General features: G+C 35.0%; 1 long non-coding RNA gene across 4 annotated transcripts; it reads right to left on the bottom strand.

The window, feature by feature from the left end:
- Positions 1-304: 304 nt before the first annotated feature.
- On the bottom strand, positions 305-14,398 carry LOC309626428. 4 transcript variants are annotated; one of them, XR_014243185.1, is made up of 4 exons: positions 11,273-14,398; positions 7,858-8,020; positions 4,381-4,543; positions 305-687 (listed from the first exon to the last, which is right to left on the bottom strand). It is a non-coding gene; the product is annotated as an uncharacterized lncRNA (long non-coding RNA). The 4 variants fall into 4 exon arrangements; XR_014243186.1 differs by having other exon boundaries at positions 4,381-7,006; XR_014243187.1 differs by having other exon boundaries at positions 6,901-8,020.
- Positions 14,399-24,692: the final 10,294 nt, after the last annotated feature.

The raw sequence follows: 24,692 nt of genomic DNA on the forward strand, positions 1-24,692 counted from the left end.
CAACTAGTGTGGTTGGCTAAATTGATGAGTTTTGAGATTCAAGGGATGATGCCCACTAATAAAATAGAAATTTTCTATGTTAAAAGTAGGTGGTATGGAAATACAACTTAATATTATAATGATAAACAGAAAAGTCTGGCAACATTTTTTCAGTCATTCAGATCACAATTAGATGAAACTATACAAAGACCCTGGAAGAAAATACTTCCCAAGTATCAGGGGTGTTTTTTTAATTTTATGGATGTGTTACCAAACTCAGGTTCGGCAGCTTGTCACTCAAGAATCCAATACTGAGAGACAAGTGTTGGATGAAAGGAAAGGTAGCTTTATTGAGAAATCCAGCCATCCTGGGGAGAAGGTAGACTCATGCCCCAAAGAACCAACCTCACTGCCTATCAGGGGCAAGAGCTTTTAAAGGGGAATTTCAGGGGTGTATAGGCGAAGGGAGAGGGCTACGTGCAGAACAGCACAGTCAGCTCTGACAATCATCTTGAAATTAGTCATAGGTTTTCTGATCAGCATCTTCTTGATTGTTTTAAGTACAGTTAATCTTTAGTTTCAGGGTTGGTTTGTTCTCATTTTCTTGAGGCCAGTTCCTAGAATTGTTCAAGCACGAGCAGCTTATGTTGTGGTTACTGTCTGGTTATCATGTAGTTAACTTCTTCCACCTGGAGGGAGTTTCAGTATCTGTAAAACAGTTCAAAAGACATGGCTTAGAATATTATCTATAGCCCTTGAGGAGGAAATAAAGGTCCTTGACTTTGTTTCATTGCTAAACTATTATAATTTTGTCTTATTTGATTATTTTCTTTTGTTTCTGCAGTTTCTCATTTCTCTGATTAAATTTATTCTTTGGCTAAAGCTTTTCTACAGCTAAGAGGAAGGTGGAGGGCATGGCAGTAGGCGGCGGTGGGGTGGGGGGGTGTCAGACCTGGGAAGGCCTCATAGGGTCCTGCTTGGTTACAAAGGGATTATGGATGATGCAGGTTTTTCTTCTTCTTCTTTCTTATCATGCATATACCCTGCTTTCAATTTTTATTAATTTTTATTAAAATGCATGAATCCATCTCCCTTTTAATAACTAAAGCATTGTAGTTAAATTTAATTTGATCAATATTCCCGATTCTCTATCAAAATATATTCCAGTGTCCTCCCTCAGATATAACACTATTGTGGATTTGGACAGTATTCTTCCTAACCTTTTCTTTATATTGTCTAACTACTTAAGTACCTCTAGTGTCTTAAATATAATTTTTAGTCTTGAATTTATCAGTATATATATCTTACATCTGAGTAAACTTGTCCTCTCTTTGCTCACCCCACACCTTTCATATGTATTCTACTCTTTAGATTAACATTGTGGAATAAATTTTGCAATTGATAAAAACATGATATTGTTTTATATTTTTATTTAAAATAATTCATGAATATCCCTTCTTCCATTTTTATCATGGAGTAACTTTTCTTATAGTTCTTTCAGAGTAGGTCTATAAACTGTAAAGTTTCTATGTCTGAAAAATGTCTTTATTATTCCCTTCCTTCTTAAATTGTGGTTTGGATGGTTTGGCTGAATATAGCATGCTCGGTTCAAAATATTTTTCTCAGAACTTGGAAGATGTTACTTTGTTGTGTTCTTGTATTCAGCACTGCTGATGAGAAATCTGGTGTCAAAATGATTTCCATTCCCTTGTAAATAACCATTCTTTTTCTTCTGGCATCTTTTAAGAATATTTTTCCTTCAGTATTAATATAATGAAGTTTCATTTCATTGTGTTTCAGTGTGAGTTTTTGGTTTGTTTTTGGTTAAATTTATCCTGCTCAGTAGTCTGTGTACTCAGTCTGTTTGAGAATATATGTCATTTATGTATGTATATATATTATTATTTATGTAACAGTTCTGGGATATTTCAAATAGTCTTCTTCCTCATTCTTTCTTTACTCAACATACAAATGTTTTTAGAAGGATGTTAGAAATTTTGTATCTATCTTTAAAACATTTAGATTTTAGTTCACACTTCTGTTTCTATTTTGTCTGTTTGTTCTGTAATCCACAAACGTTTCCCAGTTTAGCTTTAGATCTTTACGATTTGCTGTTCAATACTATACTTGCTATTCAGTACATATAAATAATTATTTAGACATGATTATTTATACAATTATAGATAGTAATCATTATAGAACATATTTTTATTTGCAAAATCTCTATTTTATTCTTTTTATCATCACTTGCTTCATCACATACTTTTTTCTTTTAATGACAGTCATCCCACACTTTACAGCTCCTAATTTAAGGATTTTGGGGGGGTGCATTTGCTCCATTACCTTTGTTATCCTGGGTATAAATTTTTCTTATCTTCGGATTTGCTCTTTCTCTTTCATGTAAGCAGCCTTTCTCAAATGTTTGGCAAACTCTGATTCTGTATTCAGCTTCTGTGACAGACTTCTCCTGCATATTTCCTGGTCAATGGCAATTTCCCCTGATGTGAAAAACTTAGCTTCCCACTATGGCTTGTTGCCTACTTTCTTCTTTATGTGATGCCTCATAGCTTTGTGCTCACTGTGATTTCTCCATTGTTTTTCAAATTTTTGTATTATCATTTTTTCATACCTAGTTTATTAGTTAATTTCATATATCTTGTTGATATCTTCTTTATTGATTTTTATGAATCAACTCAGCATCTTAAAACCACAAAGAGATGGACATACTCTTGGCGGTAGGTAATCCCACCATTGATGCCATCTCCAGTGACTTTATGTGCTCCTGCTGTTCTCTTGGTCTCTTTTTCCTGATGCCAATGTGTGTGCCACAATCTAGGTATTCCATCTTGTCACCAGTACCTTAATCAGGGAAGGACAGAATTGGAACAAAAAGGTTTCTCCTTCTCAGAAACATCTTCTTCTCTTATACTTCACAGTCCAGAAATGGTGGCATGTGCACTCTTCACTTCAAGGGAAACTGAGAAATAAACATTGTTTGCCAAAAAAGAATGATATTATAATTACTGGCTCTAGTCAACCATGCCTGATCTGTTGGGTATGGGCAATTGCAATTCCAAAGTAATATACTTTGTGTTTTTATTAAAAAGGGGGGGTGTGTGGATTCTGGATAAATAAAATATTGTCATATTAGACATTCTCACCTAGTTTCTTAAAATCCTAGATTTAAAAAAAAATTATTTTATATTCTTAAAATTCTAGATTTAGAAAATCCAGTGGCTTCACTTTTATGATTATTATCTCTGCAACATGCTTCAGAAATAATAAAATAAAAATCTATTTGTAAGACTCATTTTGAATCTGTCAGTTTGACTTTAAGTTTCTCATCTAATTGTAATCGTTATTTTACGTAGTGAAAGAAAGTCTTTGCTTGGAGACTGCTGGACATAATGAGGACTTTATAAATGAAGAAATCCAACTCTAGCCTTAAATCTGCCTTCCTTTCCAACCAGAAGGTAACATTTGCTTCAAAATACATTATTTGTGTTTAGGTCAGCCAGGATTTAACTTATTTGCCTGGCCTATATGAATCTTTCAATGACTATCTGTTGACTGAATGAAGTTTGGGCAGAATTGTGTGTGTGGATAGTGTAAGCTTTATTTCAGTTCCAAAGAGTAATAACATTGCTTTCCAATGGGAGAGCTCATAAAAGAAAAGTGTTATCATTTTGACAAAATTAAGAGAAAATTTTTGTCTACAGTGAAAAATAGCATAAAACAAATTAAAAGACTTTATAAAACTGGAAGAAATTATTCTGTGCAAGTAAAATATCTAAAAAGTTAGTGGTCTTAATATTTTAATAAGCTACACAAATCTTTAGAAATGAATGAATAAGTAAATGGGAAATGGAATGAAGAGACTAGTCAGAGGAGAAGAATAGAAATAACTAAAATAAAACCAGATTCATAAGTTACTAAATAATTGCAAAGGAAAAAAATGAGAACATTAATTTTTAAACATCTAAATATGCAATGTTGACAAGCAATGCTGAAACAGATTCACTCACACGCTGATGATGGGGTTATAAATTAGTGCAGCTTTTAAGAAATTAGCTTGGAATTATGAATCAAAAGCTTTGATGGTGCTTATATATTTTGATCCAATAATGTCATTCTTACATATCACTGATTAAAAATTTTGAAATCCAGACAAAGTTTTATGCATAAAAGCTAAAAATTATAAGTGAGGCATCTATAAATTGAAATAACATGCAGTCTTTATATTTATGGAAACTTTTTAAAAACATAGCAAAATTATTTTGAAAACTAGAATCTCCAGATATAAAATTATTTCTAATTCATCACCTCATTACATAAAAGGTAATTCAGAGAGACAACTTAAAATTTTACATGACTTCTCTCTAGGAATTTCTTTTTGCTTACCTGTATTTTTCTACTGGTTCCAACATTTCCACCTTAAGGAGAGGTTCCTTTGACATATTGTAAAATCCAAACAATAACAATAGCAAAAGAATGTCTGTGGTTCACATTTGTCAACATATTTCAGGCTTTAAGATCCTTCTGCTTTGATTTTGTTCTCCTAATCCTGTGAGTACAAAAAAGAAAACATTACTTTCTTTATCTTGAGTTAAGGAGCATGAGTTTCAAGTGTGTCATTCACACCGAGTGACTTCCCTGGGTCATCTAACTAGTATGTGACAGGACCTCAATGCTTGCTTCTTGGTTTCTAGTTCGAAGTTTACTCCACTCATCCAAGATGTTTCTTTCCTTTGTATGAAGTGTGTAACTTATTGTTAGGAGACTTCATTGTAGATTATTTGTGTTTTGAATCTCCCTTCTGGGTTCCAAGCAAACACTCCTAAATTATTCCAGGAGTCTTCTCAGGAACATAGCTAGGATGGGGTTTTCTGTGACACAATAAGAGAATATGGAGTCTGTCTACAGGACCAGGTCTGCATATAAATAGAGAGGAATGCTCTGGATTGGTGCCCACCCTGGAATCCTTTGAGAAGCCATTTTGACAATCTGGAGAAAAGTAACCTAGAGCAGGTCAGGAATACTTTCTTCCTGTCACCATGACCTAAACATCTGTGTGCTCCATTCCCTTTAAAATTGGGGAAAACTTCTCTTCATCTGGCATCCTGGGATGGCATGAAAATTAATCATATTTTTACCTAAAGTTTCCTCTTCAAAACAGAAATGCCTGTGGATGCAATAAAATATAAACTTATGAAAAAAATCGTTTCCACTTGGTCTTTATGGTCTAATGAGTACTGCATTAGTACATGTCCTCTGGAACTATTAGCCTTTGTGTAATGTATTATTTCAAGAAAATCTAACTATAGTAAGTATCATTACATGTTCATAAAATTATAGAAAGATGCCCTGAAGAATCAATGATTTGAAAAAAATTTGCCATATTTTATAAAATAAAGAAAATATATGAATATAAATAGCCAGAAATAGTTCTGAATTTGGTCAGTCTTCATTACTATCACTGGAAAATCTTTTTTAAAAATTAAATTTGTGTGTCTCATGCCCACTTCTTTTGAGCCGCTGGAAAGATAAGCCCTTCTTTCACAGTAGGGCTAGTGGTAAAACACCTTAGTGATCTAGCCCTACCAGACTGTGTCCTAAGCCCCCAAACAATATAAATTTCACTTGTCTAGGAACTTGCTTTTGTTCATAAGCTCAGCTGCTTGCCCACATGGGATCCTTCTGAGTACCCTCCATGCTCTAGCACAAGGTTGATTCCTCCCTAGAGACTTTGTCATTACCCTTTGATCATACCTCATAGCACTTGAATAGTGCAATTATCTCAAAGTAGTATAGTTATTGTACACACACTGGTTTTCCCACTGATTGTGATGCACTATTCAGGCATCTTATTACTAGGAATGTAACAGGAACTCAAAAAATATTTATTTGATAAAAGTGAATAAGAACACCCAGTATCTCATATTCTGATGGGCTCCTCAAAGAGTTTTCTCTCATTTAGTATGAGAATATATTGAATGAAAATATTTCAAAATATGAATATGATCAGTTTTTTTCTGTATTCAAAGGAGGTTTGAAACGGAAATTGATTCAGATTATATATTTCAAGTTAAAAATAACCTCTTTAGTCTTTAATAGCAAGTGGAGCAATATAAATTTTGTTTTCAAAAAGTCTAAAGATGATGGTGATAAAGAACATCAATAATTCATAAAGTGTACGTAATATAAGTCTGTATAAAGATTATGACCTAACAATGGTGCTCAGCACCGGCTGACATTGGAATCACCTGAGGGCTAGATAAAATACTGATGCCTTGGCCCCACCCAATTGGTTGGAGGAGTGGTGAGCTTTTAAAAGCTCCCCAGGTGAATTTAATGTGCAGGTTACTAAGTTCTACCTTACAACAAAATAGCTTCCAAATGTTATATATACCGCACCTGAAAACAAAGTGAACTTTGCTGATAAATGAGTCCTTAGCTTCTTGTGAATCCCTAAACTTTTTCCTGAGTCATGGAATTGAAGCTGAGAAGTATGTCATCTGCCTCCGAATAAAGCCCCACTAAATAAAACTACCCCTTTTCTTACTCCCTGCGTGTTGGGTAATTGGTACACCAGTGGACCCATGGATGGACTGTAAATAATTATCTACAGACTCAAAAATTAATAATTTCCTATGTAGAGTTTGGGAAAAAAATCCATTTGAGAAAGAGCTTCCTCTTTGCCTGGAGCCAAATATCCAATAGATACTTCTATGAAAAGAAAGCAAAGACATATCCAGTGATTATTTTACACAGTGGTGAGTGACCTGTATTTTATTATGGTACTCAGCTGTTTTATCACACACACATAAATAAATCACAATTAAACAACTTTGGGAACAAAGAATTTGAATGAGGACACAATGAACTTTTCTCATAAAATCCAGATATGTGTTTTGCTTATACTTGCAACAAGCTGTGATTCCCACGTGAAAGGTATCAATCTATTTCCTCTTTCTGTCAATCACTTGTATCACGCAGGGTCCTGGTATGTTGGGTCATGACCTTTATCCTGGATAGGAGCCAAAAGCCACCAGTAATTTGACTGCTGTAATTATTTAGACTGTTTCTAATAAGTCTAAAAATGTCATGTTAACATTTTTCACATGTTTGTAGTCTTCTGGCCTTCAAATTAACCTCAACATGCCATTGTATACTTTTCTTTAGTTATATTGGAAGAAAATATAATTTTCAATAACTAAACTTTGATGGTTGCTTTATCTTGGAAACTATCTTGGCCTATAGGACCATAAGATACTATTTTGTTAGAATTTTTTCCCATGATAGGCCAAATTTTGACAGTAATCAAAATCTATTCAACATAAATTTACTGAGCATTTACTATGTGCTAGTTTCTGAGAATTAAAAGAAAAATAAGATCAAGTCCAGGTCTTCAAGTAGATGAACTGACAAAAAAATTGACACTTAATGTAATTAGTAAAGACACATGGTTTAAATCTCAGCTCTATGGATTAGTGAGTATGTGACCTTTGGATATATTATCTGTGTGCAGACTGGGAAACTGAGGTGCACAATTCACACAGCTAGTATATGGCAGAACTGATATCTAGACCTAGGAAATTTGAACCTAGAGACTATTACTAACCACTATGCCATTCTGGTTCTAGAGCCTGAGTTAATTGCTTGGTTTATACATGGGAGAATGTTAAATGTCATTTTGAAGAAGTGGGACCATGTGGAGATATATGTTTTATATATCTCTCTCTATATATAGATGTATGTTTCATATATGTATGTATATAACACATACATAGAATTCAACAGTATATGGGAAATATGGAAAGAGTCCTATAGCCTTAATCTGAACAAATGGGTCTTTATCATCTCTTTAGAGCAGCTTACCTTCAAGATCAATTTTTTCCATAACAGAGATCCAGGAAGACTAAAAGAACTGTGTGCTTCTGAATTGATTCTGTAGAGGCAGGTCCCCATCATAAACGTTCCTCAATATCGGTCTTCCTGACTGACCCGGAGCCACGTGCTTGGTATCCACATGGGTAAATATCTTCAGCCAATCACAGGCAGCATAAAAAAAAGTCAAACATTATTAGAGTCCATCCTTTGCAGCTGAAGGATTTGGATTCAGTTTCAGAAATACTTATTGAGTAGAAACTGAAAAAAAGTTACCAATCTGGGTGTGATAGTTAATTTTATGTGTCAACTTGAATGGCCCACAGGATACCCAGATTAAATATTACTTCTGGGGGTGATTGTGAGGGTGTTTCCTGATGAGATGAGCATTTGAATTGGTGGACTCAGTAAAATAAATCACCCTCCCTAATGTGGGCACATAAAATCTGTTGAGGGCCTGAGTAGAACAGAAGATAGCAGAGGGAGGACTTTGCTCCCATTTTCCTGCCTCACTGCTTGAATAGGACAACTCACCTCACCCTCTTTTGCCCTTAGACTGAGATTTACAGCATTTGCTCCCTGGTTCTCAGGCCTTCAGACTCAGACTGGATTACACCACCAATCTCCTGGGTCTTTAGCTTGTAGACAGCAGACTGTGGGACTTCCCAACCTCCATAATCACATGAGCTAATTTCTCATAATAAATATCCTTTAATATCCTATTGGTTCTGTGTCTCTGGAGAAACCTGATTAATACACTAAGTATACAAGGGCAAATGAAAAAGGACCCCTTCCCTCTCTCTGCCTCCTTTAGCAGAAGGAGCAAATGCATGGACAGATAACATGGTTCAGGCGGGATGTTCTCTGCATAAGAAAGTGAAAGTGCTTGACAGGGAGATGTTGCCAAAAGTTGATTTTTCTCATTCTGTTCAATTAACAAAATATGGACATCCTATAAATATAAAAATAGAAAAAGGTAGATAAAGTTACCAACCTTTTTATCTCCTTTTATAAAATCTTTTAAAAGAGCAAAATGACCAATTAAGAAATATATATGAATATAGTTTCAAGATGAGTGTTTTTCTTGGTTTGTAACCTGGCTCACCCACTTTCTAGCCATGTTATTTGGAGAATGTGAATTACTTATCTGTGACTCAGTTTTCCCTTCTCTAAAGTGGTATCTATCTCATAGATATATTATGGAGATAAAATAGGAAAAAAATAAAGTTTTTAAGTATAATGCCTGACAAACAGTGAAAGCTCTATAAGTTGCATTTATTATTTTATTATTATTGTGGTCAAATAGAAATGCCTTTTGAGGACATAACCACAAAAATAGAAAATATGCCAGCTGCTGGTCTTCTCTCTGACCAAGCTGAGAGAGGAAATTTCTACAACCTGGTTCCAAAACTAAAAAAAATTCATGCAGAAAACTGCAGGTCTCAAAATGTAGCCCTCCTAGTCATCTAAACTATCCCCTGCCCACCGCCCCCCCCCCATATTTATTTCCCCTTCAGAAATCTCTCAGATATGCTCTTGTAGGTTTACAGTCTAATTTCAGAAAAAAAACCTTTGGACCTGAAACAAAAATGCAAAATAACAGAAGGCTGAGACTGTTGTTCCCAGCAACTAGTGCAGGAACAGAAAACACAGTTGGCTTCATATTTCAGGTTCAACTTAAAGCAGGTACCCTAGGCAATTAAGTTTCCTTGCCCCTTGAGTTTGAATATTTCAAATTGATTGCAGAAGTGAGCAAGGTGACCTAATTGTACCTCTGATTTTCACATGAATTTATCTTCTTGCTTTTTTAGGAGGGGGGCCTTCCGTTTAATATTTCAGTAATTAAATGCACCGCTGTCAGCTGTGAAATCCCTAACAGCTTTTCAATGACAACATATTGGATGCTTCTGTGGTCCTCCAAGGTTTCTCTCAGATGTCTTCAACAGGAAGGACAGAGTAGGTGAGAGCCTCACTCAGGTGTGTGCAAACCCAGGTGTGGAGGCGGCTGTGGGTTTATGGCCAATGCCTTCATTTCCTCTCTTTCAGATCACATTAGCTGGGAAAGCCTAGGCATGACCTGAGAAAGTGGGAAAGAGTAAAAATAAAATGCCTCATCATTCATGCACTCTGATTCTGCCTGAGACTTTTGCCTAGGGGTCATTCAATGAACATTACCTTGCTGGTGATGCACAGAGATATCTCAGCACGTCATAGTGTAAATTCTGCCTGCACAAAGGTATGTGCTTTGTTTTGATCCTCAAAAAAATTTTTTGCAAGTAATGCATAATTTTTTCTTTGTAACAGAAACCACCAAAAGAAACAAAGAAATGGAAAATTGCTAACAGCAGCATGCTAATTAGCAAATACACCCCAGCACTTTGCATTAGCCAACTTAGGCACATTATGTTTTATGTCTTTGTTCATTGGCCAGGACTTCCAGCAGCCTAATAATTCACTGTTAGGCCAGCTTTATCAAGAAGACACTGTGTTTTAGAAACTCTAGAAGATCATTTAGAGCAGTAACAAATTACTGCTTTTAATAAAATGCTTTTTTTCACTCAGTAGGATACCATAAAAAAATAGTCTATAGAGAAGTAGTCTATAGAAAAGGAACATTTTTATCTTTGAGAAAATAATACTGGGGAAATGATAATGTAGTGGGGACTTGTGGTACAAAAGGAGAATAAAAAGCCTCACTCTCTGACATCTCTCTCTGTTGCTTCCCCATCAACCTGTCTGATCGTTCTTTTATAGTCTCCTTCACAGGCTCCTCTGTCTGGAAGCTCTTTCTCTCTCTCTAGTGCTGGGTTCCACCAAGATCAGTGCTTAGCCATTTGTTTTTCTCACTCTCCACACCTGCCAATGTGAGCCAATCCATTGGTTTTCAAAACTAGGCACACATCAGAATAATTCCTCACAGTGCTTTCTAACCATGCAGATTCCTGGTCATCACACTGCTCTGCTGAGAGAGAATCACTAGAGGTTGGGCCCAGTAATCTGTATTTTCACAACTTTTCCAGGTGATGCTAGATCTGTGACTCTAGGTTGTAACCCACTAGCATCATATGGGCTGCCAAAGGTGGTAAAAGTCATCTGTGTTTTCAGCTCTAAGCTGTCCCTTCAGCCTCAGGCATGGCTGTCTAACTGCTTAAGTGTTTATGTCTGAATGTCACTCAGACTCTTCACATGCAACACAAGCCAAGGTGGTTTCTCCCCTCGTATTCACTGAGTGATTGTTGTATCCGACCTGGCATACAATACCTTAGAATCCTGTCTCTCCCTCATCCTCTACATTTAGCCATCAAAGGCGTTTTCCCCTCCCAATCCTAGTTTAGGGTCTCCTTACCCTTGCGTGGACTACAGGAACAGAGACAAACTCCTAAGGTCCAAAGGAGAAGTGAGGTACCTGCCACTTCTGGTTTTAGTTGCCTCATCGTCGTATCTGGAATTTCTATTTTCTTGCTTCTGCAGACTCTGGACCGAACGCCTGGAACGTAGGATCCTGTTCCTGAAAGGACTCAAATAATATCCAAGCCTTAGGTTTGTTCTCCCTTAATTACTCCAAGTTCCTCAGGCCTGGGAGCCTCTCTCTTTCTGTTTATTGGGGACTTCCTTTAGGTTTTGATGGCTTACAGTGAACCTCTGTGATCAAACCCCCAAGCTCTGCTAGGGATATGTAGAAGGAAGTTTTTGAAATTTAGAAATCTTTTATTTGCTCGACAAAGCTAGTCTTTTAAGGCCATGGACTTAAAAAAAAAAAAAAAAAGTTAGTGTGAAATTCAAGCTGACCAATGACTTCTTTGTCCTAGATGGCATTTGCTGTCCCCCTGAAACAATTAATGCCATTGATCCAATGGGTGAGAAACCTCAGGGCAAAGTGATTGACAGGAAAGGAAAAATACATTGTTTTCAATATCACCCGCCCCTGCGCCCCCATTTTCTCCCCCTGCCAGACCTTTGCACCTTTGAAAAGCACAATTGTTCTCAGGAAAGTGTTCCCTACCCCTCCTCCCAGGAAGGAAGGTGTCAGCTTTCTGTGTGGAGCTGTCCCAGTGCGGGAAATCTCGCCCACCCTCTGAGACTGTGTTGAGTCCCATCTAGGTCAAGCAGACACCATCTTTAATGGTGCAGGACAGAAATAAACTCCCTGAAATGAACAGTAGTTCCTTTTCACCCAGAGGAGGCAGAAATGGTGTGTCAGGGGAAATTCCTATTGCCTGTGTTCAAGGGATATTGGACACCCATCACGTGTGAGTTTGTATTTGTATACCTCACTTTTACCCATAAGAATATCACTCATTATATCCATTCCTGTTGGCTAGCTAGAAAAAGGAAAGTGAAAGTTGGTAATAGAAAATGGGAGAAGCAGAGAAATAGACAACTGAGGTGAAGCCAGATGTTTATTGTTTGTGTTTTATTTTATTTTGTTTTTTTCAAGTAAGCCTTAGGAAAAATAATGCCAAGGGGAGAAAACTTGTATCTTAATACTACTGTCTGTTGAGAAGGGAGCTGACACATGCATACCTATCATGGGCTGATGCAAAGTACTTTGTCATAAAGCTATCATGAGTAGAATTGAATCCATATAATCTTGTATTCTGAGTTGGTTAAATACTCAAGCTATTTCTTGATTCTGAGACCATAATCTCAAACACACATACACACACACAAAGTTGGGAGGAATAAATCTCAAAAATACCTTTGTCCATATTAGGTTCAACAGGGCAAACAAAATTTATAAGCATTTTGTTAAAAATAAGTGAAGTTAGACCCTACATATTTCAAGCAATTAATGATGATAAGTGATATTATTTGCTGTAGCTATATTTGTTCAAAAAGACTTTTAAAGTATAATGGATAGCATATGTCATAGACCATCCAGATACTTTTACTTTAGTTGTATCTTTTATAGACCTATAAAGTCATGTGCAAGAGGCAAAGTTTAAAAGTACAAATTAATGAAAAAGAAACTCCTTATTTCATTCACAGGGGATCCACATATGAAGTACTTGGAAACACTTTTAAAAATCCCCTTTCCTCAACTATTGATGTGCTTTAGACTCCAGAGTTAACGCTAGCACCTCTTAGCTCCAAAATTTTCTTCCTTTTTTTTTCATGTTTCTCCATCCAACATAATTCCTTTTTCTCTGTATTTCTCCTCTGGCAAACTATCATAACTTTATGTCTTACTGTCCTAAGTGATTTCCTCACCTCTCCACAGTGTTTTTGGTTCTTTGCTTTCTTAGGTCTCGAGATTCTGCATCATAAAAATTCAAAGTGCAGAACCCTGACAATAACGTTCTGTATGTCATCAGTCTTTGTGTAGATCCCTAGCACACACCACAGTGCCTGGGACACAGTAGACCTTTGACAATGGGGTCAAGAGGGAAGACAAGAAAAAGGAAGGCTGGAGCAAGTGAAAAGGAAAGCTGGGTTAGTTTATTAATTTTTTCAATGTCTTTACATGGAAATTTTCCAAAAGAAAGTTTAACATGGCAAGCCTCTACTTTTTGGGTGAATCTACAATGACATGACATTAACATGAACATAAGTATTTTTAAGTCTTTCAGGTGGCTAAATGGATGGTTAAACATGGTTGATTACAAAATAACTGGGAATACGGTAGAAGGTCAATTCAATGCCAGGAATTTTAATTTTATCTGGGCTCTTGGCACTTAGTTGAACTGGAGTCCCACATGCTGGAGCTATATAGGGGCTTATTGCTGGCCCCACACAAGGAGCAGAAATGATGGTGATGGAGATATTTGTCTTAAGTTTTATCTTCTATACATTCATAGATCTGTGGAGTCAGTCTCAGAGCTGTGTCATGTGCAAGAAGCAATGTTTAACAGCACAGGTTAATTAAGAATAAACTCTTTATCTTATTCATAGGGTATTCACATATAAAATACTTGGAAAGACTGTTTAAAATCCCCCTTCCACGTGGTGGACATTTTGGCTTTGGCATGGATAGGGAGTTAGAACAGACTTAGGTAGGTGAAGGATGGTGATGAGTCATCATGAAAACTGGATTCAAGTACAATAGAACTCAAGGCTCAATTAACAAAGAAAATTCATGGTCATAAGAAAACAAAGAGCAAACCCTCAGGACGCATCTGAGAGAACCAAAATGTTGATTCCCAGGGGCCCAGCCCTACCTCCCTAGTACCATTTCATTTTTGTTTCAGGCATATATATATGTGACACAGATAGCTTTGCTTACATCAGTCACTGTAACTAATGCAACCAATAAAAGCATTTCTTGTTTCTTTAAATTTTCACACAGTTTTTACATTGTCTGTTTGCTCTTCATTTTCAGAATTTCTTAATGTAAGGGTGCTGATGGGTATTATAACCTTACAAATCAAGTTTAGGATTATGTGTACAGTAGAGTTCGCAGTTTGAGTTTCTTAACGCACTTAGGTGGCAGTGAAACACACAGGTGTCACAGGGACTTGAAAGTCTTCCAGCAGATTATATTTGCTTTGTCATAAGCTCTATTAGATATCTGTATACATTCGTGTGTGTGTGTGTGTGTGTGTGTGTGTGTGTGTGTGTGTATGTGTCTTTTTATTGCCACCTCAGTGACTTCCTCTCGTACTTGTTATTTTCTGTCATCACTGCCTTTGAATAGTGTGGACATGTGACAAGAATATACACACCGTAGCCACTGTCAAGGTGACAGAAACCCCCAAAGGTCTGTATGTAAATGCAATCTCAAGCCTTTTCCTGTATGGCCTTATTTTCAACACATGAGACCCCAGGGCCTGTCCTCTTGTAACACTAGAGAAGTTCTCATGTGGCAGAAAGAAAGGGAATGGAATGCAACACAGGAGTCTAAGGAGTACCAAGGATAAAATCTACATGTTCACAGGCTTAATTCTGGAGAAACTAGCTACTAGAGAAACAATATTTCAGAGCTGTGGAATCATTCAGTGCTCAGTCAATTAATCATACTTGCTGTCTCCACTTTGCTTCATTCCTTTGCATATAATTTTCCCTTTGTTAGAAATGTTCTTCCATGCCTTCTTTATCTCAGAAGTTCCTGCTTATTCTTACACTTATTTCACATGTAATCCTTCTGCATGTTCTTCCTGTGTTCAACAGCTGCTTTTTGAATACTTGACTCTTCCTGTGTGGAGCAGGCAGAATAATGCCCTCCCAAGTTCTCCAAAGATGTCCACACCCTACTCTCCAGAACCTGTGAATATGTTATATAACATTGCAAAAGGGAATTAAGGTAGCAGATGGAGTTATTGTTGCTAATCAGCTGACCTAAAAATAAGATTATCCTGAAAAAAAAAATGAAAAGATTATCCTGGTTTTTCTGCTTGGGCCCAATGTAATCAGAAGTGTCCTTAGATAGGGAAAAGGGAGGCAGAAAAGGCAGAACCAAAGAGATGGCATCACAAGAAAAATTTGATCAGCATTGATGGATAGGAAGATAAGCATTAAACATTAAAAAAAAAAAAATATTACCTAAATCAAGTCCTGGAACCATGATTCTTGACAGAACCAGTGAGTTCTGTCAAGCTTCCATGGAATCTATAATTTCCATACCATGTAAGTTATTCCATACTATGGGAATGTAAATTGGTGCAGCCACTATGGAAAACAGTATGGAGGTTCCTCAAAAAAACTAAAAATAGAGTTGCCATATGATCCAGCAATCCCACTCCTGGGCATATATTTGGAAAAAACTATAATTCAAAAAGATACAAGCACCCCAATGTTCATTGCAGCAGTATTTACAATAACCAAGACATGGAAACAACCTAACTGTCCATCGACAGATGAATGGATAAAGAAAATGTGGTACATATATACAATGAAATATTACTCAGCCGTAAAAAAAGAATGAAATAATGTCATTTGCAGCAACCTGGATGGACATAGAGATTATCATTCTAAGTGAAGTAAGTCAGAAAGAGAAAGACAAATACCATATGATATCACTTATATGTGGAATCTAAAATATGACACAAATGAAATTATCTACAAAACAGAAACTGACTCACAGACATAGAGAACAGACTTGTGATTGTTGGGGAGGGGTGTGGTAGGGAAAGGATGGACTGGGAGTTTGGAGTTTGGGATTAGTAGATGAAAACTGTTATATATATGTAATGGATAAACAACAAGATCCTATGTATAGCACAGGGAACTGTATTAAATATCATAAATAAATAACTGTGATAAACCATAATGGAAAAGAATATGAAAAAGAATGTATATATATATATGTATAACTGAATCACTTTGCTGTACAGCAGAAATTAACACAGCATTGTAAATCAACTATACTTCAATAAAATAAATTTAAAAATAAGTTATTCCATACTAGATATGGAAAAATTCAAAATGCTGCAAATCCTTTTTCTGAAGCTAGCCCAATCCTGCTATCAAAACCTGAGGGAGATGACACACACATACACACACACACACACACACACACACACACACACACACACAAAACTACGAATTCTTGTATCTTAGCCACAAAAGTTCTAAGAAAAATGCTAATTCCACAACTATTACCACTACCATTATTACATTATTTATTGTGCACTTGTTATACGTCAGGTACTGGGCTAAGAAGCATCATCTCAGGTAATCCTTGCAGCTTTAAAAGTCCCACTTTGTCAATGACAGAACTAAGGCTTAGAAAAGTTAAATAGGTTATTCAGGGTTACCATTCAATGGTTACCACTTGCCATTCAAGTGGCAGGGTGAGATGTTCCCACAGACTTGTCAAACTCTAAATCTATTAAATAATAATATCTTAAAATAGTGATCTTTGACTCCCAAATAGTGTGTACCCCAGGAATATATAGGAGGTTTCATATTAGGAAACACAAATACACCTAAAGAACAAACAAAATCTACCAGTATCTCAGAAGCCAAACCCATCCATTTTTTTAAATTGTTTGAATATTTATTCATCTTTCTATTGTATTTTGTTTTCTTTTTATTACATTTACTTTTTTAGACATCTTTATTGGAGTATAATTGCTCTACAATGGTGTGTTAGTTTCTGCTTTATGACAAAGTGAATCAGCCTTACATATACATATATCCCCATATCTCCTCCCTCTTGCATCTCACTCCCACCCTCCCTATCGCAACCCTCTAGGTGGTCACAGAGCACCGAGCTGATCTCCCTGTGCTATGTGGCTGCTTCCCACTAGCTATCGATTTTACATTTGGTAGTGTATATATGTCCATGTCACTCTCTCACTTTGTCCCAGCTTACCCTTCTCCCTCCCCATGTCCTCAAGTCCATTCTCTACATCTGTGTCTTTATTCCTGTCCTGCTCCTAGATTCTTCAGAACCATTTTTTTTTTTTAGATTCCATATATATATATATATATATATATATATATATATATATATATTGGCATATGGTATTTGTTTGTTTCCGACTTACTTCACTCTGTGTGACAGATTCTAGGTCCATCCACCTCACTACAAATAATTCAATTTTGTTTCTTTTTATGGCTGAGTAATTAAACAAAAAACAAAAAAATCAATATACAAACAAGCAAAATCAGTATTCAGGACCCAGTAAACTAAAAAAAAATATTGCTCTCTTAACAAAAAAGGATAAAAATTCCAGTCATAGTTAAATAATAAATGGAGAAAAATTTTTAACAATTCCTGTTAGAGACAGAAACATGACTACAATTCCTACCATTTGTTAATTGTTCAATATTTTTGTAACTTCTAGTCAATATATTAATCCATTAAATGGAGATAATGTTTATCTGGTAGAATGAGAGAAAAACCTCTGTCATTTGAAAATAATGTGATGATATACCTAGTAATTCCATGGAAATCACTGACATATTGAGAACTAATGGCATTTTACAAAATGACAGAATAGCTGATAAGTACAGAAAAACCAATAGCTTTCCTATAAATTATCAATAAGAATCCAGAACCTATTAAACCTATTAATAAAGAAAAGAATATGATTCCACAGCAGTCCAAAACACATTAAATTCTTAGAAACAGCATAAGTAGAAATATATGTAAACTTATGATTAAACCACAGAAACTTACAGAGGAAGGTAAAAGAAGCACTCAGTAAATTTTGTACAAAATATATAAATACATATGCATATATTAATATTCCTGTGTCCCTTTGTTCCTGGAAGGTGTATAATGACTGGAAGAGATAGCAATTCCTTCAAATTAGTTTATATGGTTAGTACAAGTTCCAATGAAATGCTCTAAAACTTGTAAAATTATTCTAAGGTTAATCTAGAAGAATAAATAGATGAGAATAGTAAGACATACTTGAAAATATGCATTAGTCAAGGCATACTTACTTTACAATTATATTAAAACATAAAGCTACAATAATTAAAAAAGGAAGTTACTTGGGGATATACTTATGGAATTATTAAAGAAAAACATTTATGATTCTAAAGTAAATGTTTTTCAGTGTGTGTGTGTATTTGTGTGTTTGTGTTTCAACCAACAATATGATAATGAAAGCATTTCAAAGACATGGAAAGTGATCAATGGTTCAATAAATCATCATGTGAAAATCAACTACTTTTTTTTAAAAAGTAAGTTAAATATTTGTATTACAGTCATGCATAAAATAATTTTTCCATTAAACTCAGGACAATTATGAACAATTATGTTACTTAATCCCAGGATGGAGAAGGAATTGTTAAGGTATAAAAGTAATGGGAAAAGTACAGATAGATATCAATATATAAGATTTTTATACTTCATGTAACCCTAAGGAAAAGCTAAAAATAAAAAAAAATTGGAAATATATTTACAACAAATTAAAAAGACAAAGAGTTATTACCATTTATGCTTAAAGACTTAAAAACAAATGAGTAAGACATTCAACATTCCATTTAAATATACAAAAGATTTTAACAAAAATTTACATATGCAAGGTCATAAGTCTTCAATAAGCAAACATTGAATAAAGATACTTTCACCCTAACAATAAAGAGAAAATTTAAGGGGACTTCCCTGGTGGTCCAGGGCTAAAGAATCTGCCTTACAATGCAGGGGACGTGGGTTCGATCCCCAGTCAGGGAACTAAGATCCCACATGCCACGGGGCAACTAAGCCCACACTCCCCAACTACTGAGCTTGTGCACCTTAACTAGAGAGCCTGCGTACCACAAATACAGAGCTCACGCACCCTGGAGCCTGCGCGCCACAACTAGAGAAGTGAAAACCCGCATGCCACAACTAGAGAGAAGCCTGCGCGCCGCAATGAAAGATCCCGTATGCCTCAAAGAAGATCCCATGTGCTTCAACTAAGACCCAAAGCAACCAAAAATAAATAAATTAAATAAATAAATAATAAATAAAATCTTTAAAAAAAAAGAAAGGTTAAAAGAATAGTGCAATATTGGGGTTTGTTTTTTGGCCTAACATTTAATAAAACTATTCAATTAAATTTGGCCAGATTTGGTTCTGATGAATTGTGTCATTCCCTATAGGTGAAAATGTAAATATCAGAAATATCTTGAAAGCAATTTGCAAACTATTGTCAAGAGTCAAGAATATATATGCATTTTCATTTATTAATTTCATTTCTATAAATCTAAATAATTCTAGAGATAAGCAGTATGTTTACAAACTTTGTACATAGAATGTTTATTATGGTGTCAATCTTACAAGAACAAAATATTGTTAGCAATTTACACGTAGAAAAGTATGATTAGTTTCATGTAACAAAGAAAGACAGATCTTTTTAAGGAATATTTTTCTGATACAAAAAATTATCCTAATATAGTTTTAAATAAAGAGCCATCATGATCTCAATTTTGCATATGTATATAATGCAAAATTGAGATCATGATACCGTTTTATTTATATATGCTTTGAAACATTAGATGGAGGCATGTTAACCTATTAACAGCAGTTACCTCTGGTTGATGAGAGAAGAAAAATTTATTCTTTATCTTTTCTCTATTTTCTAAATTTAATGTAGTGTCTTTTCCATTAGCTTTATAAGTTAAACACAGATGTGGACACAGGCAGACAGACAGACACACAGATTTCTAAATGAAAGCACTGAAAAAATTGTTTTACTATTAATATTGCCCATTGAGATAATGAATCAAAAATTTAGAAATTTTACTTTGACACACACTTCAATTAAACAAATGAAGCATTTATCTTCTGTCTTTTGATGCCAAACATAGAATTAAATAGGATAGTTAGTAAAGGGATTTACATACTAAACCTTGTACTATCTATTTATGAGTTCTAGTAAAGTTTACTCTGCTTATAGTTCCTCGCAATTGATTCAGACTTTAAGACTATAGGAAGACTTTAAAAGTGTAGGAAAATTCAAGGTTTCATAAAGAAACCTTGGATCTCACTTTACCTTACCTAAGAAGCACCTTGAAGTCCTTGGGTCAAACTGCACAGTTGTGAATTGTTCCACTAGTGGATGTCAGTCCAGAAAACTCCTCCTAGAGGAAGTCACGGAGGGAAAAATATAGGAGAAAGGGGAGAGTGTAGAGTGAAACCTTGACAAACTTTGAATATAACACCAGAATGGGAAAAATAATAAAAACAAATAGAAAAGAATTTCTTGATAGCTGGCATTATTTGTTTAAAAGATTATTTTATAAGAAGCAACAAATCATTTTGAGCTTTGACCACTGTGCCTAGTTCTTGTTTAGTTAGCACTCAATTAACTCGGCTGAGTTCTCCGAAACTGGATTTACTATTTATTGATATTGCTTTAAAAAAAGAAAAAAAAAGTCTTTGAATTTACAAGGAATGAAGAAAAAATTCAAATGCAAACAAAATTACACCCTGAGTATTAGAAAATATGGCACAAGTGTCCCTCAACTAGTGTAGTAGAATTTTTTTCTCTGTATTTTAATCTTCCATTGGGTGTTGGACTCAAAATTATAGTATGCATAGAGGGAAAAAGGTAGAAAATCAGAACTTAGAGAGGAAACAAATTTTAGGTTTGTGTTTGCTAGCTTTTTTCTCATTAATCAAGTAAGTTATTAATGTTTAAAGAAGAGAGTATTCTGACTCTGGCATTCAGAAGTCACAGAGAAATTCTACTGAAGGAAAAATAATGTTGGAAACTTTTTATTTGTCACTCCATCAAAGAGTGTTTCAAAGATTAGGGGGCTGTATACTTTGCTTTTCTCCAAGTTAGCAGGATAATAAAGATTATTTTGTTTTTGCAGATGTTTAAAGACATGATGCCAAAGACAAATTTTTCAACTAGAACCCTCAAGAAATGTCACTTCTCTGTCTTGCCAAGAGAGATCCAGCATTTCCTCTACATAAACATCTGCTGGGAACATTTTAAAGGGAAGTATTTTAAATAATGACATTTGTAGCTTCTTGTCTTTAATAAGTTTGAAAAAGAAGGGAAATGAATTTGTGATGCATTCCCTCCCAAAGCAACTTTTATTCATTGACATGCATCAAATTGGATGATTAGAAAGTGAAAACATTAACATTATGTTAGGTGGAAATGGTTAAAACAGTCTGTATCAATCATACCTGAGAGACACTCATAAATCATGGGTTCCTTTAACTCCAGAAGCTTCACCAGTTCATTGTTATGCTCACTAGTTTGTGGCAATTATACTATGTTTATATTTACATAATAATTGGATTTCCTATTAAACAGAAAACCCCACAAAAGTGAGAGTCAGGGAAACATAAGTTAGCTATACAATCTGAAAAAAGCAAATTCATTTGTGGTTAGAATGGAAACTTCATTTTGTGTAAACGGATGTAGATGTTTGGGGATAATTCTCTGTAGAAAATGCAAGATATATAGCCTGGCTCTTTAAGGTTCTAAGAAAGAGACACACACAGATTGCCTTTGTTAATAGGTATTTATTGCAAGAATACATTAGGATGTAATTTCAGAAGTAGTGCTGTCTTGTATGCTGGATTACGCTATAAAGAACTAGGGGTACTGCAGGCATCATGAAGTGGGAAAATGACTCAGTAAAAAAGTAGTTTAGTATCTTTCAGATTAGAAACTAAGTTCAAATGATCTGTCTTTTCTTCCTTTCCCCAACACTATTACTTCTTCAAACGACTAATTTGATGAATAGCTTTGTCACTATGACAAAAGGAGTACCCTTGTCATCAAGAATTCAGACCAAATCACCTTGGGGTACTTATGTACCAGTCTCTAGGTGGAAGGTTTGGTTTCTCTTGTTACATGGAGTTTAAGAAATTAATGACTGACTCAATGAAGTACTTGTTTGGGCTCTTCTTAGAAGTTAGCAATGGCCATGGTTGATACAGTTCTCCTGGAGTCTTCTTGTAGCATGTTCAATAAATTAGCAATGGAAAAAGGTGCACAAAGCAAGGATTCAGTGTGTATGCCTTCAAATGGAGCTCATAGATGTCCCCTGAAGCTAAATTCAGAAACCGATTCTATACTAAAAATTGATTAGTGATTAGGACTTCCAGAATGGTGGAGTGGAAGCTTGTAGGACCCTCTCCCCAGTAAAACAGCAATTTAACTGGTGAAAATGATAAGAAAACAATTTTTTGTAGTTTATGAAAAGTATCCTAAGGGCATACAGAGATTGAGAAATATTTGGTCAAGAAATCTGCTAAAACTCAGTAATAACAGTGACAGTCTGTGTTGTTGAAACCTTTACCTGCTCCCTTAACCCCTCTTCCCTCCCCAAGCTCAATATTGGAGAAGGGTTACTGCAAGTGCTCTACTTTGGACCAGTGTGAACAAGAAGATGAACTATTCTTTGAAAGCATTGCCCAAACCACCTACAGAATCATCAGCATGGAGCTTCACTGGAACAACAGTCTGAAATACAACTTTTGACCCAACAATGACCCTATAATAACCTATTCTTACCTAAGTGTAGCTCCCAGGAATCCAAACATAAAAATTATACCACAGTCATCCCTGGTAATCTGGAAAACTGTGTGCATGTTCAACTTTGTGCCCTTTCAGGAGAAATCAAAGATGATATTTCTAAGTGACTAGTCACTGGCTGAACATATGTTAAATAAATAAAGATAGATAAACAAACAGACAAACAAATAAATAAACTCCCTAAACTGTGGTAGCCACCTTCAAACCACATGTACATCCAATGGTAAAAGTTAAAATTGATCTGGCTAAGTGGGTTTAAATATAGCCTTTGATGAATAAGTTGTTTATGCTGATACAGGGCCAATGCCTAACTAGCCAGGCAACAAAATAAAAACAAGGGTTATAATCTGAGCAGGGACATCAAAGTTTCAAATTGTAGGGGAAATAGATTTGGCAAAATTAGTTCAGCAAGGTCACTAAACAAGTAAGCAAACAACCAGGCAAAAAGTAATAATAACCTCTGTCATGTGTGGGTGAGGGGAAACATTATATGGAGTTGCTAAAACACACAAAGTACAATTTCAGTTTTCAGACAATAATAACAAATTGAGACCTACAAAGAAAAAGGAAAGTGTGAATCATGCAGCAAAAAAGCACACAATGGAAACAGTTTTAGAAGAGGTCCAATTGTTGAACTTAGCAGACAAACACTTCAAAGCAATAATTATAAATCTGTTCAAATACTATAGTGAAATATGTTTCAATAATTAAAGGAAGGTATAATGATAATATCTTATTAAATAATGTATATCAATATAAGATATAGAAATGATTGGAAATAATAATCAAATGGAAATTCTGACATTAAAAGTGCAATAAACAAATCAAAAATTTACTAGCCGGGCCCTACAAAGCAGAAATAAAGAATGAGAAAACCTGAATATTAATTCAATAGAGATCTTACAATCTGAAGAATAGAGAAAAAGTGATGAAAAAAAAAAACAAAAACAAAAGCAGAGCCTCAGAAAAATGTGGGACATCAATAAATGCACTAAAATTCACATAATGGGAATATGAGAAGTAAAGGACTGAAAGAGCCAGGGGAAATATTCAAAGAAATATGAATGAAAACTGCCAAAATTAGATGAAAGCTTTAAACATCACAAAAGATCAATGAACCCTAAATAAGATAAAAGCAAGGATATATATTAACACTGAGACACATCATAGTCAAAATGTTAAAAGCCAAAAATATTAATAAAAATAAAATTGTGAAAACAGTAAGACAAATGACACATATACAAGGAAATTATACAAAGATTAATGACTGACTTTCTATCAGAAACAGTGGAGGTCAGAAACAGTGCAGTGATATATTCAAAGTGCTGAAAGTGAAAATAATTGTCAACCAGTGTCATATATCCAACAAAACTATCTCTAAAATAAAGGTGAAATAAATACCTCTAAGCTAAACAAAACCCAAGAAATTTGTTTCTAGAACCCCTGCTTTACAAGAAATACTGAGGGAAATTCTTCAGACTGAAAGCAAGTTTCAGCAGTCAGAAATTCAAATCCACAGGAAGAAAACAAAGAGCACTCAAAAGTATTACAAAAGACAGGATAATTGCTTATTTTCTCCTTTCTTCTCTTAACTCATTTAAAAAGAAATTAGTAAAACAATATGTAAACAATTATATTGTTGAGACGATAACATGTAGAAATGTAATATATTTGACAATAAAGGAAAAAAAGAAGTGGGTGTGAATAAAGCTGCACTGAAGTGAGGAAATGGTACTAGACAGTAACTCAAGTAAAAGGCAGGAATAAAGAGAACAAGAAAGGGTAAAATAAGTCCCCTGTTATTATACTGAGTCATTGCCATTTTTTAAATTTATCTCTGTTAATACTTGCTTTATATATTTAGGTGCTCCTGTATTGGGTGCATATATGATAAAGAGTGTAATATCCTCTTCTTGTATTGATCCCTTTACCATTATATAATGCCAT

The sequence above is a fragment of the Balaenoptera borealis genome (assembly GCF_965194805.1).
Source record: "Balaenoptera borealis genome assembly, chromosome: 3".
Taxonomy (NCBI): domain Eukaryota; kingdom Metazoa; phylum Chordata; class Mammalia; order Artiodactyla; family Balaenopteridae; genus Balaenoptera; species Balaenoptera borealis.